This window comes from Triturus cristatus, chromosome 5_2, assembly GCF_964204655.1.
Source record: "Triturus cristatus chromosome 5_2, aTriCri1.1, whole genome shotgun sequence".
NCBI lineage: Eukaryota > Metazoa > Chordata > Amphibia > Caudata > Salamandridae > Triturus > Triturus cristatus.
The window spans coordinates 273,426,753-273,446,888 of record NC_140588.1 but is presented as its reverse complement, the minus strand read 5'-3'; the positions used below and the strand labels follow the sequence as shown (position 1 = coordinate 273,446,888).

The window sequence follows — 20,136 nt, the reverse complement described above, 5'->3', positions numbered from 1 at the left end:
GCGTTGCCTTCTACATTAATCATAGCTTAGCATGGTAAAATGACGAAGGCAACACCCTTTTATGTATGTTTTTATGTTTAATCTATTATATGTCCATACATTTAGGATCTGCTACGTTATTTAATATGTGTTGGTTTGCTCTGCCGTTCTTTATATGTAGTTTTTATGTAGTTTCTATATAACTCTTATGTAAACCCTTATGTAATTTTTATGTAATCCTTTTATATGAATGTATGTTATTTATATGTTTATATTTGTTTTGTATGTTATTGTTTTATGTGGCAGTTGTGCTTAGTTTGTTTTTTATTCATGTATTGTTTCTGCCCTGACGAAGTTCCTTTCGGAACGAAACGCGTTGGCTGGTGTCCAAGATTTTACTGAAAAATCAATAAAGAAGTCTATTTTGGAATATATACAGAGCTACTTGACTTCATCCTGGTGCACCGTCCCTTTCTTTCTATGATACTTAAACATAATTTTATATAAAATCATCAATCAGGGATTATTAAGGCAGCTCTAGAACACGTTTCAAAGTGATTTCTTCATGTTTACTGTTTAAAGTACGTACAGCTAAAGGGGGAAAATACCAGCTTTAGGTGATTTTTTTCATTTAGTACCGATCTCAATAAAACAATGGCCATCTTTTACTCTTTCTCTTCTCCAGTAGTAGATTGAGGGCTAAACCCAGGGACGGCTCCTCCATATGGGCGGAGGAGCGTTGCCCCACTGCTTTCTCACAGTGCATGGAGCAGAAACATATAATGGTAGAAATACCATTTTATGTTTCTGCTTCTCGCACTGCGAGAACGCAGAAGATGGGTTTCGTTGGGGGCGGGCCGGTTATCGGGGAGGAGTGGCTAGCCCAATGTTGTGGGCGCTGACTGGTTGGTCAGCCCCAGGGCCGACCAAACCAGACATGCACTCTCTCCCTTTTCTCCATGTAGGCTGCATGGAGAAAACAGCCTCCCCATAGAAGCTTGTGCGGTCGTCGTCCCAGCCAGTTGACCTAACAAAGCATTCCTCCCATTGCTAACTATTGGTTTTGTGGTTTGTAACTCACTTTTTCTGGCTTTTTATGTGCTGGCTTTATTTACTTTAGACTGTCCAGCTCGAGTTCGGCCCTCCCGTTGCTCAAACCATATTTACTGTATTCTTCCACAAACTCACGTTCTGTAAACAGGCCTTTAATTCTTGTTATCTTGTCACATATGCTGTCCATTCAAAGACAGAGGTCAAATGCCAGGCTGTGTCTTCAAGGGAGCTTGATGATGAAAATTAGAGGATTTTTGTGAGAATCAAGCTGGCTACTGGGGGAACTGCTTGAGCAAGGCTATACAATGTTTTGTTTTCTTCTAATGAACTGTGCTGATGATCTAATCAGTACATTGGGTGATGACATTTCCACACATTATCGTTAATGTGCTGTATACTTTTATCAGTAAAACTGTATGTGAGTGCAAATGTTATGGTTATTTCAATTGAAGATGTGTTGTCTGTTATGACAGTATGCTGTCATACCATGCATTCTCCAAGTTATCCCACGCCACTGTACTCTACTCGCACCACTCCACGCCACTCCACTCTACTCTACACTATGCCACTCCACTCCACACTGCGTTACTGCATTCTTCCCTGGACCACTCCACTCTATGCCCCTCTACGCCAATGCACTCTACTCCACACTATTCTACTATGCACCACTGCACCTTTGCAACTGCACTCTACACCACGCCACCCTTCTCTGCAGCACTGCTCTCTATTACACTCCACTCTACGCCAATGCACTCTACTCTGGATCACTTCACTCTACACCAGTGCATTCTGTGCCAATCCTGTCTACGCCACTGCAACCTACTCTGCACCACTGCACTCAACCATGTCACTGCACTATGCGCCTCTTTACTCAAAACCAATACACTCTATGCCACTGCCTCTACACCCTGTGCCACTGCGCTCTGCTCCACTTTTCTCAAAACCAATACACTACGCCACTCTACTCTACACCACTGCTCTCTACGACACTCTACTCTACAGCACTGCACTCCACATCACTCTACTCTACAGCACTGCACTCCCTGCCACTACATTCTCTGTCACTGAACTCTATGCCACTCTACTCTATCCCACACTACTCTGCTGTGCTCTACTCTATGCCACTGCACTCTAGTCTGCACCACTCTACGCCACTCTACTGCCCTCTACGCCACTCTTATCTACTCTGCACCACTACACTCTGACACTGCACTCTATGCCACTTCACTCTAAGCCTCTCTACTCTTCTCTGCACCACTCTATGCCAGTGCACTCTACCCCACACTACTATGCACCACTGCACTCTTTGCCACTGTGCTCTACACCACTCAACTCTGCACCAGTCCACTCTATGTCACTCTGCTCTGCAACACTGCACTCTAGACCAATACACTCTCCGGCAGTACTCTATAGCACTCTACTTTATCCTGCACCACTCGACTGTATGCCACTCCACTCTACTCTGAACCAATCTACTCTACACGACTGCATTCTATGCCACTGTTCTTTATGCCACTCTACTCTGCTAAATTCCACTCTACGCCCCTGCAATCAACGCTGCACCACTCTACTCTATGCCACTACTCTATTCCACTGCACGCTACCCTGCACCACTATACTCTACTCTGCACCACTTCACTCTACTCTAAAACTTCTACTCTATGCAACTGCATGTTGTCACTCTACACCATTGCACTCTGTCACTGCACTCTAAGCACTCTATTCTACTTTGCCCCACTCTACTCTGCACAACTCTACGCCACTGCACTCTATGCCACTGCACCATTCGACTCTGTGCCAATGCACTCTACGGCACTCTACTCTGCATCACTCCACTCTATGTTACTGCACCCTACCCTGCACCAATACACTCTATAATGCACCACTCAACTCTATCCCACGTCACTCCTCTCTGCAACACTGCTCTCTCCACCATTGAACTCTACACCCCTGTACTCTGCATCACACCACTCTACGCCACTGTCCTCTGTGCCAATCCTCTCTAAGCCACTCTAATCTACTCTGCACCTCTGCACTCTACGACACTTCACTCTACTCTGAAACAATCTACTCTATGCTACTACAGTCTATGCCGCCCTATTCCACTCTGCGCCACTCCACACTTCGCCACTCTATTCTACACTGCTTCACTCTATGCCACTACACTGTACACCAATGCTCTCTATACCACTTTGCTCAAAACCAATACACTTTACCTCACTGCACTCTATGCCAATCTACTCTTCATCACTGCACTGTACGCCACTATAGTCTATTCCACTGCACTCTACACAGTTCTACACCATTGCACTCTGTCGCTTTACTCTGCACCACTCTGCACCACTGCACTCTACAACAATGCACTCTATGCCACTCTACTCTGTGGCACTCTACTTTGCTCCACTCTACTTTACGCCACTTTACTCTGCACCACTTACTCTATGCCACTGCATTCTGCTCTGCACCACTGCACACCACTGTACTGCACTCTATGCCAATGCACTATACGCCACTCTAATATACCATGTACCACTGCACTCTATGCCTTGCTACTCCACTCTGCACCATTCTACTGTATGCCAGTTCACTCTACCCCTTTCTACTATGCACCACTGCACTCTACACCACTCCAGTTTAGGCCACTCCACTCTGCAACACTGCACTCTACACCACTCCACTCTACTCAGCACCACTTCTCTCTACTCTGAAACAATCTAGTCAGTGCCACTGCAGTCTATGCCACTCTACTCCATTCTGTGTCACTCCACACTATGCCACTGCAATCAATGCTGCAACACTATATTCTGCCCGACTTATTTTATGCCACTGCGCTGTGCCTTGCACCAGTCCACTCTACTCTATGCCACTGCACTCCATGCCACTTCGCTATATGCCGCTCTAGGGCACTGCACTCTATGCTATGCCACTCTAGGCCTCTGCCGTCTACTCTGTGCACAATACTGTACACTACTGCACACTACACCACTTTACTCAAAACCAATGCACTGTAGGCCAATGCACTCTACACCACTTTAGTCAAAACCAAGGCATCCTCGGCCACTATTCCTATGACAACTACTGTGCACCACTGCGCTTTAAGCCACTATACTGTACAACATTCTACTCTGCCGCAACACTCTATGCCACTGCACGCATAGACAAACCTATGGCTTTGCCAATGTCAGTTCTCTCTTTTCATCTCCAGGGTGGGGGAGACGCACACAAGGACCACTACTAGGACACTCACTGATGCTGCCCATCTTGGGGGGCACTGCTTGGGTCTTGTGGGGGGTCCTGTTTCCTACCAAACATTCCCACGCCCCCCCCCTGCAGCCCAGAGCACCTCCTCGCGGCAGTGGACGTCACAACAGAAGTCCTGTCAAGATTGACATCCCCATACAAAAATAAAACCATTGCAGTGAGGGAGCTTTCCTGCACTCCACTTTGTACCTTCCATGTTGCCCAGACATGTTCCTAAACATCTCGAGCGAAGTTTGAACCTGCACGCGCAGTCAGCTCGTCAATGGGCTGGGCAGCTTCAATTTTACGCAGAGTTCAGAGCCCTGCGTCTTGAGTGGCTGCCAAGCAGGCTCAGCTGATCACCCTGCCAGTCCCAGGTAGCCTTTGATGTGCGCTGAAAGAGTTTCCATTCAGAGAAAGCTTCGCTTGTTCGTGCTTCCTAGAGAGCTTCGCCACAACAGCGGCAGCGTAAGAGGGCAGCTGGACCAATCAAGGGCGTTATTAACTGCGTCTTGAACTGTCTCTTTCAGGCTCCCACAGGCGACGCCGTCCTTCCTTCGGAGACCGAGGACCCTGAAGGGGCCATTGTACAGGTCAGTGTTCACCAGACTTGAAGTTCAAGTGTTTCTCAGCTCTTTCCCGCCCAGAGATGTTCGGGGTGCTATATTACAAGCAAGTCCTTTCAAGGCACGTTACGCCCTGGCTGATTTACCAGTCGGCGGGAGTGGGAGGTGTCGTTCTTTGGCAGGCGGACTGACATTTTTGTTTACACGGCGGAATGCCGTAACACGGTTTAGTAAAAGTCACACTTGTAGCCATCCACCCACGCGAACAGTATGTATGTTTGTTAGAGATTTCCACAAAACGGCATTTTAGTAGCAGGTGTTATTCTAAACAAAAAATGTAAAAAAAAAAAAAAGTGCCCCCCATTTATTTTCTTGGTATTGTGATTAAAAAAACAAATGAGGTAGAAGTAAAGATCATCACCTGCTTTGAATTCAGATTTGTGGGCGGGCTTCATGTATATGATACAGGGGTCGAAGTGTATAAAAAAGGTATGGGAACGTTGATGCCGCGCGCAAGGGGGCGTCTAAAGAACTAAATAACTAAATATTCTGTCACTTTTTTTTTGTCTTTTGCCTTACGGTAACCACATATAAAATAACACACCCCTCAAATGAAAATGAATATGTTAATCAGTGGGAATCTTACATTATGAGTCCTCTATTCGTTAATGCACCGCACCAAATCCTGGTTGGTGCATTGGGGAATAGTGACTTGTGTATGTATAGTGCTACAAGGTCCCAGTCTGTGAAAGAAAGCGCTGTGAACATGTAAGTCATTACTTTAACCTTGCATTGCACACAGTAACATCAATTAACGCCAAAACGGGCTGCCAATCTTCCTTTACATGTGCAGATTGACCCGTTGTGCACATTTACATGTCTTTCAGGCACCCTAACAAGATGGTTTGTTTAGCTGTCTGCCCACCTTCTGTTTCACAGCACAGGAGACTCCCTGCCTTACACTTCAGCTGAAGCCTTTCATCTCTCGGAATTAACCGTTCCGGGACGGTTGACTTTTGATGAAAAGTAGGGCAATTGTTTTCCTTAAAATTAAAAAACGTATGGGCACGTGGTGCCCATCAGGTCCCGCCACTTCGACCACTGATATGATACAATTAAGCAAGTGATTCTGAAAGTAAGGGGTAGGCACTAGGCTGGTCCAGCAAAATAGGCAATGTTGTCAAGTGCCCAGAGGTCAGCCATCAGGGGCATTACAATAAGGAACAGAATTGACCTTTATTCAACTTGCATACGCAGCTCGAAATTCCTTCTTGCCGGGGTCGGCACTGATGAAGGAAGCGGGATACATACATTGACACGTTTACTTAGTCCTCAAATGCACACCTGTCTTTACTTATGAGTTTTATCTCAAATATACTAGCGGTAAAATAAATGGAAAGCTCTTAAAAAGAGGATTTTATCCTGCACAATGATAATGACGTCTTTCTGACCTGAGGTAGGTCGGTATCATTTTTTCTTTTTTAACAGTTTTTAACCTAGACGTGTGCATTTATACTACCAGCAGTATGTATGTGATGCTGTGCGGAATATAATGTCTCAAACATAGATTCCTGCCAGCTTCAGCCAGTATACTGACACCTACTTTAAAATGTTCAGACAAGCCCTTTGCGGCTGCTTTCAAAATGGCGGAGTCTACTGAGAAGGTTTTGGTGATCATAGCATTCTTAAGCATCAGATGCAGTTGAAAATCCAAAACATCGGCCATGTTTGACGGAGGTGCAATTTGTAGGTTTATTATTGACAATTTTATGAAAAGCGCTTGCAATGTTCAGATCAGAGAACTAAGACAGCAAATGATTTAATAGCAAGCATTGGCATAGCCAATAGGTCTCGCTTTTGGGACCTTATAAGTATTTTAGTTATACAGCACAATATCCTTTGTGCAACAACATCAACTGTTGCATGGCTAAACACTTATAAGGTCCCAAAAGCGAGACCTATTGGCTATGCCAATGGTTGTTTCCTTGGTCACAGCTGTGCTTCATGCGCTCTTCCTCCGGTCCTCACTCAGTCTTTCACAATAATTAGATGGTTATGCTAACACAATCATCTGTCGTGCCAGAAGGTCTTTTAGGTTTCTGTATAAGCCAGGAGATATCACCTCTAGAGCAGTGCTTCCCATTCTTTTTAGAACCTCAAACCTTCACGACCCACCTCGCTTTAGTGAGCTTGAGGTGGTAACGGCCTTTCTGAACACCGGTTCCAGCCAGTAAAGTGTGTTGTTTGATTGAGTCCCCTGGACAGTGTCATTCCTGTCTGACGTGGTGGATAGGACCCATTAGCCAACCTTGTTGATCACAGAAATTTGGCCTTTGGGCACAGAAGGACTTTCTGGCAACAGTAATGCTACTTCCTCCTAATTTTAGCTTCATATCACTGTGTTTAAGTTGAAGGCCCTGCTGTGTCCTGCCTTCGAAGAACTTTTAGCACGTATCTCTTTGGCTTTGAATGCACTAGCTTGATGGCAGGCTTATTGGATTGTTGAGACTTGTTCACTGCAGCTCATGTCTGCCCTGGGAGCACTTGGTGCATCTGTTTCACCCAAGAACTCTAGTCTTTGGACCCACTGTACATTTTGGGAAAAATCAAAATTCTCACTACTGCTTCAAGGGTGTTTTCATTATGTCTGCAACCATGGGATGCTTGTCTAAACCTTCTTACCCTCTCATACTAGATTTTCTCAGAACGGGCTAGTTTCGTGGCAGGAGTATTCTTTGTGCCCTCTGGACACATCAGCTCTTGTCTGGAGTTGGGGTACTTCTAAGGGCTGGAGCCGGGTATCAGGGCTCTGGGCAGGTGGCTGGGATGTAACCTTTACCTCTCATTTAGCTTTCCCAATCATGCCTTCCCAACAAAATTAGTTGTACAGGTTGCATAGTAAAGGCATGTGTTGTGAAGATGAGCCACTGGACCCAGATTATTGCTGTGTGTTTTTTATAATTCAGACAACAGCCAGGAGCAGCCTATTTCCTTCCTTGCACTGGGGCACACAATACACTGACTAGGTTACTGCTGGCAAACGGGGAGCAGCTCGTCACATTTCAAACTAGGATGGCGTGCAGCTGGATCAGTGCTTAATTTGAGCCAGTGATTTCCGGTGCTCGGCACGGCACTTATTTGGGAACACTGGCACTAGAACAGTCTGCCACATGGTGGCGCTGTGTGTGTAATTTAGAGATGAGCAGAACAACAGCTGTTTATTAATTCAATATACATTAAAAACTATTGATTTTGACACCCAAGCCATTTGTATAACTTTGGGGGTCTGGAATAGTCTGAATAATCACACTTATAGGAGTGTTATGGTTGGTAGTTGCATAGGTGTGGTTAAAGCTGCAGCGGCCTCCTCTGGAGGGCCCTGGCAGATATTTTATTACAAATTAGGCACTGATGCTGGATATGTGTTTATTTCTAGTCCCTTCTTATGATCCTTAAATAGTGTTTTAGTTCAGCTTCTCTTGTACCCTGCACTTTATTTCACACTTTTACCCTGTGAAATTATCATGTTGCTGCATAAAACAAAACTCCCTCACCGCGTGCTTCAAAAGACTCATCTCCTGACTTGCAGAGCAGGAAACACTTTGATCACTCTTCAAACACAAGCTTTGGGTGTAATTGCCTCCTCTGCACTCAAACAGTCAGAGAGCAAGCCTCTGTTCTTGTGACTACCATGTGGGCTGAGCTGCAGTCCCCTAATCAGATGTGCAAGCCCCGCCTCTGTTGCATAAAGCTATACGGGGCCTTTGTTGGCTGCTTACACGAGTAATACTTGCCAGCATTTTTTTTTTGGGATGGAGTTTTATATAGCGCAAACTTGATCCGAAATCAGGTATCCGAGTGCTTTACATAGCACCAGTTGCGTTACATGAGGACACATTCATTTTTGTTAGGTACGGGGAGATTAAGTGATTTGCTCAGAATCACAGGATGTACAGCATCATTGCCGAGACTCAAACCTGGTTCCGCAGATTCAAGGTTCACCACCCTAGCCATTAGGCCAACTCCCCTGAGGGCAGCACAGAGGCCCGTCTGAGATACCACCCTGAGGCGGCCCATTGGCAGGTTTTCGGCGCACGCTATATCGCACCTGCCAATTAATCTGGCACCTCCAATCAGCACATTTTGGTGGGGCCTGCTTGGCTGAAGGGGGCTCACCTTTGCCCCCTGCTGTTATGCTGTAGAAGGCAGAAGAAAAAAATGTGAATGACACAATAGCAGACCAATGGACGAAGAGGGCAGGCTCAAAGCCCTTTATTAATGTGTAGGCTGTACATACAATTTTAGTAAAATGAAAAGGTCTTCATACAGAAGCTACTGCCCTCTACATTAAAAAGTATGTGTGTTTCAATACAATTTACAGGGCTGGTGCGCACATCAGTTGAACGAAACTTGCATAGTTGGCATCTGTGTAGATTCACAAACAGATGCAGCTGCAAGAGCCTAGTTTATATGAAGGGGTTGTGCAAATATGCTAGTGTATTAATAATGCGTTTTTTCAGTATGATCGGCCATAGGTTCTGGGTGTGGCCTAGGACAACGCCAGCAGATCCCTTACTTGCAAAGGAAACTTGCAGGAGCGAAGCTTCCGGTGGTGCAGCAGGTGCAGTGTCACCGGGACCCAAAGGCTTGAGGGATCAACTGAACCCTAATTATTGATGTATCCTGCAATTGGAACAGCAGCCACGAGGCCAATTTCCTTCCTTGCACAAGGGCTCATGACACACTGGCTAGGCCACTGGAAACTGCCAACCCTTCATGGTCTCCTCTTACCCGCTTTGTTGAGGTTGGCTCCCGGTGTCAGCACCCGGGGCATTCCAAGCACCGTTTTATAATGTTTATATGTACCAAGGTAACAAGAATACAAACAAACGTGGTGCCAGTGTTTAAGGCTGTCCTCATAAGAGTCGTCACAGGAACCATAAAAAATGAAGTCCTGCTCTCAGTAGCGTGCTGCAATGCTACTTCTGTCAGGGAAGCAGAGGAAACCAAACATTATGGGCCAGATCTTACATATTTGTTGGCGACGAGGTTGTACCATACTGCACTGCCACTCCACGGCCAAAATGACCTCCGCCGGTGCTCCTTGTGAATACATTACCTATGCATTGTGGAAAATTACCATAGCATAAGTTTGCAAATCAAAGGCTTTCAGAAACGGTGCTATGATTTTCAGTACAAAGTAGCATTTGTCTCTTGGAGCAGCCGACGTATATACCAAAGCAGCAATTGTTCAGGACGTTTCAGGAAATTTGGTGTCACACTAGGTGCTGTCCCAGGGCAGCTGCCTTAAACTCGCCTTATGGAAAAGGTGGCCCTAAGTCTTATGTACCTGTGGGCTTCAAAGTGCATGCAGCCAATGGCCTGGAAGTTTAGAGTTCTGAGTAACTTGAGCTGAAAATGGCTTCTAATGCACCTTTTATGGCCTTCAACATATCCATTCCTTCCCAGCTGGACTGTTTTGAATATGTGATGTGGCCCTTGGTGTCCCACAGTTACATACAGCATTGTCATAACTGTTGAATTTGAGGCATGAAAACAAAGCTGTGATGCTGCTTTTCAGCTCTTTCAGGCATTTCCACAATTGGTCCCAGACTTACAAAGACTTTGCGTCGGATTTGCATTACTTTTTTATGGCCGACCTAATGCAAATTCTACTAGTGGTATTTACAATCCAGTGCAAATTGTAATTTGCGTTGGATTGTAACCCGAAGTAATGCAATGCAGCGCCAGGTGCTTCACTGCGTTAAGGGGGCATTCCATGGGTGGTGCATGGGTGTTCTCATGCAACTAACCATAGGTTTCGACGCAGATCTCTACTTACAAAGAATTGTAGGCAGGTTTTTGTGTGAGAATTCTGCATCTTCACGAGGCAGGTATAATGAGGAGAAATGCTTTCGATTCTTGTTTTCTTCCTCGTTGCATTTGTACAGTATTCTACAGCACACATACAAAGCGAGAAAAGCCGTAAAGCATACTTTTTGTACAGCAAGGAATCCTCGCTGCACTAAAGCTATGCTGGCCACAACAGAGACACCTTTGCACTATCGTGCGGGGGTCCATGTACTGGCGCATGGCTGCCAGAAGAGCACCAGCACAGGAAGAGAGCAGAACTGCGCTACTTCTTAGTAGATATGGCACAATTCTGCTCTCTCCCATTCATGCAACACAGGGCAACGTGCTGCGTTGTGCGAACTCTTCATAAATCTAGGCCTAGATTGTGATACATTATGTGACCAATGGACAGAAGATGTTGCCTGACTTACTGTGCTGGGATACCCAAAACCTGTCCCCAGGAAAGCCAAGTTTAAATGGATATAGTACAGCATTTTGCATTGAACATACCAAAGTCAACAACCTACAAAAAATATTTACTACAGTGCCAGATAATTGTGGGAGATGCTGGATAGCAATTTCTTACTTTGTGTTTTTTGGACGTGCCCCTTATTGGTTTCCTACTGTACTGAGGTTCTCGCCCTCACAGGTCGGATAGTGGGCAGCGTGATAGCTCAGGAACCAGGGTGTAGCTGCTGTGGCTGCTGACAAGAACTAACCTCAATAGACTGGCACACAAATGTGTTGCTCTTGCTCTACTCGCAACCAAGCAACAGATAACCATGTGCTGGGAAAGTGACCATGCGCCACACACTTGACTCTCAAGAGCAGAATGCCTCACTAAATGGGCGGACGTGGAGGTAGTAGTTTTTGTAGTGGGGGTCCTTGGTGTCTGGACCCTCTGATTACCACCGGCCCGCCCACTGGCACTCACGAAGCCCACAACGGTGGTACAGGTTCTGGTGCATTCGCGCCTTTTTTTAATATCCCCTCGGGCTGCGTCCAGGGGTGTGCTGCGTGGTCGTGACATCATGTGGCTGGGCAGCTTACAGCTCTGACCTTGCAGCAAAACTGAGGGGACTATTGAGTGATCAAGCGCGTGTTACAGGAAGGGGCGAATCCCTCCCGAAGCTACCAGGTGACCTTGAGACATGGCTCAGGTCTGCTTCTAAGACAAAACACTCAAGTAACTACAGCTATATCTAATGCTTTAAATGGAATTAGAACATTGGAATGTGGAGCACTCCATTGTAGACAATGGAGTGCTCCATGCTTCTACGGGCCGGTAAAGGCCCGCAGAGCAACATTCCGATGTTTTACAAAAGCCTCTCGAAGCTCGTGAAGCCTTTGTTTAATTTGTTAGAACATTCTGCCCTCTAGTGGCAGAATGTTCTAATAGCCTTATAGCCCTTCGTAGCAGGGCTATACCGCTATTAAAGTCCCGCTGCTTTTGTTAAAGTCCCTCGCCTTCGGCTCGGGCCTTTAACGCTGCAGCGGGCCTTTAATAGCCGGTATAGCCCGCTATGGCGGGCTATAAGGCTATATTAGAACATTGGAATGCTGGAAGCTCCATTGAAAACAATGGAGCGCTCCGGTCTTATAATGGCTGATATAAGCCCGGAGCACCAACATTCCAATGTGTCTTTGTTCACAGCTCTGGCTGTTAACAAAGACTTCAGGGAGCCTGAGGGGATTTCAATCTAGTGGCAGAATGTTCTAATAGCCTTATAGCCCTTCGTAGCAGGGCTATACCGGCTTTTAAAGTCCCTCTGCTTTGTTAAAGTCCCTCGCCTTCGGCTCGGGCCTTTAACGCTGCAGCGGGCCTTTAACAGCCGGTATAGCCCGCTATGGCGGGCTATAAGGCTATATTATATAATTACAGGGACACACTATTCAGAGTTTTGCTTCTGAGTAGTGCAGGCACTCTCCTATTAAATGTATTGAAACAGTGCTGAGAAGTGCAGGTATTCTTGTTTTCATATTAAAGAAGTGCAGATACTCAGTACCGGACAGTACCCATTTAAAGCACCGGCTGTAACCCGAAGTTTGCTTTATATAAACATTGGGACTGACACACCTAGATTTAAATGTGGGAACCTTGTGACATTGAACAATGTACACCTTGTTCCTGTATTCATTTTTCGTATTCATCTCTGATGGTGCTAAAGTTGAATGCCTTGAGATGCTTAACACAGGCTCATACAAAAAAAGAAGGTGAATGAAAATGCTAATAAAATATTTCAAAAAAGAGAATAGCTTCAAAAATGATGCTTGGATAGTAGGTTCACATCAAAATTCAGTAGGTAACAAGTCAGACATCTCACTAGGCATTCAGGGATACCTTTACAGCACACCGCGGCTCACGCACAGTCATTTTGTATGGAGTCTTCAGTCAACATTTCATTAAAAAGCCATTATGCAATCTTCCATTGAGTGGAAAGCCACAGACAAGAGGCACTTATTCCATTCTTAAGAATAAACGGAAATATAAGAAAACATGTGCAAGTATGAATGGGTGTTTATACAGCTCCCTCTTATGTTGGGAGATGCAGAGTGTTGTTCCTCAAGAAGGGGATATTTGTTGGAAGAGAGTTTGAGATACTGACAGGGAGGAGGAGAGATGCTCATAGCCCGCTCTCTCGCCCGGTTCCACATAACAATTAAATGAAGGCATATCCCCCGGCTCACAACACAAATGCCTTCTGGGAGGGACCAATAAAAACATTAACACCCGGCCTATGGACATGTTTAAAAAAAATAAAATGTGAACAGAAATATGCATATTCTATACTTCCTATTTTAGTAAAATGCCAATCATTTTGTACGTTCTGTAGTAGCACCCTGAGGTGCAGGTTACATGTATTGTATTAATACTGAGGGCAATAACATAAAACACACTAGTGCGATACATTTTATGTGTTAAAGTTGGGATAATATGCAATTCATTGCTTTAATATAGGGAATTAGTCAAATATGAAATGAGAATAATTATTGGAAACTGTACAATGAAGGAAAGAAATGCTATGCCCTGTTTGTCTCAGTCAGTGCACAAAGTGAAGATTAAAACTGGAGGTGGAGAGGGGAGAAAGGCTGAAAATGAAACCCTTTCGATCTCTTCTGTCTCCCACCACCCAGGCACTTTGTGGCCCGTAGGGCAACAAAAGGTGTTGTGTTAGTAAAAAAGATACTAGTATTGGAGTATGGAACACTTTTCAATTCTATGATTGCTTAAGGGAAGCCCAGTTTGCAATGAGAGCAGATACAATATTCATTTTTTGTGTCACAAATTTCTAGTTGATGTTCTTCCTCAGGGGTGCAGTACACTTAACAACTAAATCACTACACATTAAGGCTGAAAGGAGATAGATATCAAGCGCATTTACTATATATATATATAAAACTGAATATAAATGTTAATAAGAACACAGTAATACTACAAAGGCCTGAAAGCCTCCAGTTAAGATGCTTTAATGTAATCAAGTATGTAATCACAATAAATGTTTATTTAAATAGTGGTTCAAAATGGTGTTCTACTTTTTCTTGTTATCCCTTGCTTAATTATTTGCTTCCTAACAGGGGCAAACTGGCAAAAATTTTAAAAAAAGGCCTATTGTGAGATTGTGCAAAATGTTGACAACTAAGAGTGAATGAATGTATGAGAGTGAACCCTGTGGTCTCAGTATTTAGCAGGCAGTGCTTCTGAGATGGAGCATGGCAGTGCTTTTGGTGAGACGGAAACTAAGAGACATAAACATATGTAAGTGTACAATGCCAGACAGCCAAGCAGTGGTTCAATCAGACTTTCTTCAGACCAGAGTTCTTTCATGTATGCTGTTGGATGTACTAATTCGAAGCAGTTCAATAAACATAATCCTATTGACAGGATTAGCTCTTGTTTGATTGACCGTGAAAGAAATAATGAAGTGCCCCCAATTTTTTTTTAACCTTCTACATGTCTAAGTGGTCCTAAGTAGTGATCTGGGCATCATGTTACTGCCAAGTTAATGGGATCTCACCTGGTCGATCCCCTAAGCCTCACATGGAAACAGACCTTTCGGAGACAAACTGGCAGGAGTTTCTCACTCCTTCCTAACGAGGTGTACCCTAGTGGGTGGGAGTGCTAGGTGTCAGACAAGCCTATCTCAGACACTCTCATTTGCAGGTGGTATGTACCAAGCCCACGCCTCTTACCTCAAAATCAGTATGCACAAACAATGGTTGGAATTTTACACTCGATTTATTGTAGATATTGTCTAAAAACCATATGCATTAGAACGATAGTAAATATTCTAAGTAACTCAGAAGTTATTATACAAGTTAGAGCAAATTTTAAAAAGGCTTCAATCATATTTCATCTAAAATCCCTATTTTTTTACTCCAATCCTATCAAAATTCTAGCCATCTATCTAACAGCATGGTTGTATTAGTTCTCATACAATGCCAAGTACTGTAAATGTTTGTTTAGGATTTTGTAAAGCTCATGTTTACCCTATGGCTGTCCCACGCTGATGAGTGCTGGACTGGATAACTGTGCATGGTAAACGGGTTAATGGGGGAACAACCAGGTCTTGAGTTTTTTCCTAAAAGCATCCCCACGTACCTTATTGTGCCACCAGGCAGGACTTCAGAACTCTATCTTTCAGCATCCACTCCAGCGACAGGTCCGCGTTTCTAATCCCGCTCTTACCCCGGTATCTGATTTACCTTTTTTTGTTCATGGTGTTCTGTGAAGCGAGGAGGGGTGTCGACTAACGCTTGGCTCCTCTATCTTTACACAGAATGTTCACCGAAACATTTTGTTCAAAATATAGTTATATGCAGAAGCTTCCCACTGCTTTTCTTCCCGCAAGACTAAATACACAAGTTCATCTCTCTTTAAAGTCATACATCAAATAATTGAAGCTTACCTTCTCTGCTTTGTTAACATGATTTTAAAACATGGCCATGAAACACACTTCTATTAGCTGCACTGTTCAAACAAGTACCTACTTTCTAGACCCTGCACTTACACCACTTACTCCGCCATTTTAAGTGCAGGAACAACAGTGACCATGTTAGCATACAAGTAGACCCGTATTGAATGCAGCATTGAAATTCTCTTTAGAAGCCTAGTTACACATGCCCGGGGCTGAAGTCCCAACACAGCATAAGGTGATCATTTTGAGTGGCATTTAGGTTGTAAAAGCGAAGCTAGTGGAGTGCAATCTGTGAGGCAAGCTTGGGTGTCCAGAGGGGCTCAGCAGCTTTGTAGAAGTAATGTCATTTCCACACTATGCCCAGTCTAGTCAAGCTTCACTGGGGATCAGTATATTCAGAAAACACATATGAAAGTATTTCCCAACAAGGCCTTCCCCTGGTGTACTCACACATCCCTATCAAGCATTCTGTGAATCTCTAGCAGTTACCACTTGCAATCCACTGCTCTGCTACTACTCAAGCACACAATATGCATTCGAAAATATAGGTGGATATGCCAATGATCAATTTACAACTTAGTTTGAGGATTCGTTTATGGCTGCTACATGTTCAGACTTTGAATAATAGGATTCACTTATTGAACCTACATATCGAACCTAGTACTCGCTGACCTTATATGTCTCCTCACCCTTAGGAACTGCATACCCATCTTTATACACATTGCCCTGGGCCCGTATGCTGGACCTGAAAAAAGCCCTATTGTCTCTCCTCTTGTTGTTACATGCTACATGTTCATGGCATAGTCCTGCACAATTCCACTGAGGCTCACCACTCAAAAATGTCATCCTCTCAAAGTTTGATTCATAAATATGTGCTTATGTCTTCATTGACTTGTGCACAGTCACTTTTGTAGGCATGGCTGATGCTCCTGATAATTGTTAGGACTACATATTTGCAGAAGTTAAATTTACAGAAATACAAGTCTTTATCAGATGCATATTTAGGTTCAATACCATGATATTCTTCGGTGTCTCTGTGCTTCCTTTGACGCTACCCATTATTTTCCTCTCAAACAGTAAGACTGACATTAGCTGTATTTTAGATAGGGTGCCTGTTGAACATGAAAGTAATGCTTTGAAATTGTTAACAGCCAATCAAACGAAAGACCTGCTTGCTTCAGAGTTCAAAGTAGCTTTCCGATAACATTTATTCAGACTGCGACAATCGGGAGTAGAAGTGTAGACTGATAATAAAAGAAAAGGGTTTTAAGGAGTTCCTCGGAATGTGGTAGAAGATTAAACTTCCTTTAGGGTTCCAGGGAGGTGGGTTTGTGGTATGCAAAGGTGAAAGAGATCTCGGGTATTTTGCCTAAAATGAGCCAATTTCACATATTTTGATGAGCTGTTGAGTAACTTTCCTCCCTTCTTTCACATGGAAGTACCTTCCGCAGTGGAATATTTTGCTTCAATAATAATGTTACGACGCAACTCTAACCTACAATCCTAAACACATTTGCCTGTGCAGCCAATAATAAAACAAGTACAAATGGAGAGAAGTAGAGATGTACTACATTATCTACACCCCTTGGCCTCATAAGTCAGGGGATTACAAGTAGAGTCCCATTTTCTGTTAGACATAAAACAATTTTGTGGCCTGTATATATGTGTATTATCATGTGTTCGCGGGCCTCCTTAGTTCAGAATACCATTCAGCTTTGGGGGTGCTGTGGACAGGCACCAATGATTAAAGATGCAGACAGTGGCCCTGAATAGTGCTGTTTCAGTCCATCGCCCCCAGAGTGAGAGAGTTTCATCTGCGTCCAACTTGTCATGTAGTAATGTTAATTTCACTGAGGAGCAAAGCGCATAAGTAGTATTTGAAGTCTTTTTTGAACAGGCAGCAATAGTACATTGATTAATTTTATGACATACCAATGGACAGGCTATCAGGCTGCATCTGCTTATTCCTTCTCATAATACATGCAAAACCCACATAATACAGCAAGCAAAAAATAAAAACACAATAAGAAGACATCACATGACTCTTAATTCCAGGGAGTAGTATTTGAAGTCAATGTATTCCTCCAGTATCATGTTAAAGGGCATAACCACAGCACATGGATCAAGTCACAGTCTGGGGCCTAACATTTTCATCATTAATTGTCCACACCTAATTTTGCCCTAACCAGTTTGGCTGATGTCCAATACAGTTGTGGAGAGTTTTAAAATCAACAAATGTAACCCTGGGGTCACACAATTCGCTATCGTAGCCATACAGCAGCGAGAGGCATTCATAACTCGAAAACTCGACTGAGGGTCTCTCCTCCCACTTTGACTTTTCTATAGGTTTGGAATGGAGCTTGCGAATTAATGTAATATAAAAGCCTGATACTGCAACCCAGTCCATGCCCTTCTCATTATATATGTTAGGAACAGGGGTCTTCAGTCGACCTCCATCAATTAGATCATCAGTAGATATAATGAGAGGACAATAAGCAGTAGTGACCCGTGCAGGTAAAAGCGATGAGGCGGGGGGAGCTTGGCAGATGGCGACGGGGGAAAATTAAATAAATATTTAATTTTCCCTTGTCGTCGTCTGTTGATTCTCCCCACCCGCTCCACCGCTCTTATCTGCATGGGCCGCTCCTGACAATATGTGCCAGTAACTTTTGTCCATATCAAACCTGCATTGTTTCATAGAGGTGCCCTAGCATTTGTTTATGTACACCCACTTATCCGCTTATGCGCCAATGCCACAGACGTTCTCATAGTCCTAACTGTCAGAGGGTCAGGAGCCCTGTTGTGGGACAGTCGCAGTAGACTAGAGTTAAACTTGGGGGTCATTCATATATGCACATTCAATTCTCACCCACAAAGGACTGTCTTCACTGGTGGGTGACACAGGCCCATTGTGATAGTTGAAATACCAAATTATACAGGGCCATGCTTGGTAGTTGAAGACAACCTGATGTCATGTCAGCAAGTAATTTGTCAGATTTCCTTTATCTAGAGAAACTAGCACTGTGTCATCCGTGTTTTTTCTAACTTGCCAAGCAATGTTAGCCAACAGCTAACTGGTTCCTAGAGGAACTCATTGGGACATATCCCAGCTGAGACTTATGTATGAAGCTGTGAATGACCTTGCACAAAAGTGACTTGGCAGTATTGTTCCCAGGATCTTGACATTGTGTTTTCAGATGGCTTCCCAGACCAGCCTTTTCTATCGTGGATCTATATCTCATAATATTTAGCCTCCATCAATCACACCGCATTTGTAAAGCGCAACACTGTCACCCCTTGGGGTATCTTGGTGCTGTTTCTCCATCAAGGAGCCAGGTCTTGAGTCTCTTTCTGAAGTCTGCAAGCGAGTTGGCTGTATGGAGCTGGAGGAGAAGGTCGGTCCAGGTTTTGGCAGTGATGTAGGAGAAGGAGCGGCCACTGCTGTGGCTGCAACGGATGTGGGGTGTGTGTGCAAGGGCGAGTGAAGAAGAGTGCAGGAGTCTGGAGGGTTAGCGGAAGTTCAGTCAATGGTTGCGGAAGGCCGGTCCTCGGTCATGGAGGACTTGCTAGGCAAGCGTGAGGATCTTGAACTAGCATCTCTTTTGGATGGGGAAACAGTGGAGGACTCTCAGGTCGGGGCGCTGTGGGTTTGTTTGTGGAGGTCCTGGTTGAGTCTTGCATAATGGTTCCACATGACCTAGATCCAGCTCTATTGTAATAGGAGCATAATTAGAAAATACCCTTTCCTGTATTGAGCATTGTGCGATGCTAAATGCAGTTGAATCAGTTGACAAGAAATAATCTATCCTTGTAAATATACAATGAATACATGACGCAAAGGTGTATCCTCTGTCATTGGCGTGCGTGAGACGCCATTAATCCACCAGGTCCAGAGTTACCCATGACATGGCATAGGATGCCCCTGTTATTAGTATGGACTCTGGCCAATCCATCCAATATTGTAACCCTCACCAGATTACCGGCCCCCTCTATGATCAACTTAGTGCACCCAAATTCAGTCTGGATTCTGGATACATTCGAGAGTAGGAGTGCCTTGGAAGAATTCAGCACATAGACAGATCCGACAATAGTTTGTGCACAAGAGTATCTATTTTTACAAACATATTTTGACCTACTAAATACCTCTAGACCTTCAAGATGTTGTACTGCAGAGATATGTGGGACAGAATAGTATCTTAGTGTTTGGTTGAGGTTGATTTAGTTCGGTATGTAGAATTATCAAGCTGGACCGGCTTTCGCCAACTACCAACCCCTTGCACCACCCAATCACTTTTCTGGTGTGTCTAATTCCAAGTGCATTTCTTGAATTAAGTCTGGATGTTTCAGTGTAGGTAGTACAGCAGTTCATTTTACATAACCAGTCCATTTATGTTCAAGGACAGTTTGAGAGTTTTATTCCTAGGTTGGGAAGGCATGAGGTACACACATAGCATCAGAGAACAAGCATCCAGGTCAGAGATTGAATATCATCGACAAATCACAGTCCGTAGTGGAATATGAGGGAGGAG

The 20,136-nt window shown here is 44.2% G+C and overlaps 1 protein-coding gene across 3 annotated transcripts in view; it reads left to right on the top strand.

Moving 5' to 3' along the window:
* Positions 1-20,136, top strand: part of ATXN1 (ataxin 1) — a 1,009,465-nt gene that overhangs the window by 692,374 nt on the left and 296,955 nt on the right. For all 3 annotated transcript variants that reach the window (XR_014962090.1, XM_085607037.1, XM_085607038.1), the window contains one exon: positions 4,803-4,865. The gene's annotated coding sequence lies outside the window, so the exon portion shown is untranslated. The remainder of the gene's footprint in view (positions 1-4,802; positions 4,866-20,136) is intronic.